We start from the raw sequence: 1,144 nt of genomic DNA, 5'->3' as shown, positions 1-1,144 counted from the left end.
CCCCTCTTGCCCCCTTTTACCCCAAAAACCCCCCCAAAGGGTTTTAAAACCAAGGGCAAAATGAAAAATAGGGTCGTTTAAAAAACCATGGAACCATTTCCCTCCCTTTGGTCCCCCTAATCTATTTTTCCTTTTTTTTTTTTCCCCCCCTTTTTTTTCCCCCCCTTTTTTCCCCTCCCCCTTTTCCCCCTTTTTTTTCGGCCCCGCCGGGGTGATCGGATTTTTTTTGCCCTTGCCAAAAATAGAAAAACATGCCCCACCCCCGGGCTTTCTCCCCCCCCCCCCGGGGGGGGCCCAAACCGGGGGGCCCCCTTCTTCCTCCAGCAACACTTTACCCCAAAAAAACCCTTCCCTCGGGGTACCCCCCCCCCAAAAACCCCTCCCCCTAATTCCCCCCCGGGCGCTGGGAAAGGGCCTCCCCCCCCGGGGCCCCCCGGCCCGGGGGGCCCCGGGCCCCCCCCCGGGGGGGCCCCGCAAAACATCTGAACCATAAACGGGGCCTTAAAAACCCACCCGGGGGTAAACCCCCAAACACACGTTTTCGCAAAAAAAGCGGGCAATCCTCCTACAAACCCAAAAAAAAACCCCGCCGAACCAACCCCAATGCTTTCCCAAAAAAACCCCCAAACCCGGAACCCAAAAAGGAGCCCCCCCACCAAAGAGGGGCCCCCCAAAAAAAACGTTTTCCCACACAACGGACCCCCCCTTTTACCCCCTTAAAAAAACTCCCAAACCGGCAATCAAAAACCCCAACCGGGGGCCCCCTCCTTCGGAAAAAAAGATCAAACAAAATCGCTGACAAACCCCCGAACCAGCCCCTTTACAAAAAGACAAACAACCCCCCCGGCCCAAACCCCCCCTCCCCCCCAAACCCCCCCCCCGGATCAACCCCCTCCTTCCCAAACTCCCCCCCACCCACCCCCCCCCCCCCCCCAAAACCCCCCCCACCCCCCCTCCCAACCCCCCCACCCCCCCCCAAAACCCCCCCCTCTCCCTGGGGGCCAAGCTGCCCCCGCCCGTGCTCCGCCTTCATTTGCGGCCCCCACTCCCCCCTCCCCGGCCTCCACCGCGCCCGCAAACAGTGTAAATTTGATGCGTGGAAAAAAAAACCCACAAAAAAAACCGGGCCACACAATCCCCCAGC

This window comes from Penaeus monodon, chromosome 20 (genome assembly GCF_015228065.2).
Source record: "Penaeus monodon isolate SGIC_2016 chromosome 20, NSTDA_Pmon_1, whole genome shotgun sequence".
Classification (NCBI taxonomy): Eukaryota; Metazoa; Arthropoda; class Malacostraca; order Decapoda; family Penaeidae; genus Penaeus; species Penaeus monodon.
Note: the sequence above shows the minus strand (reverse complement) of the source record.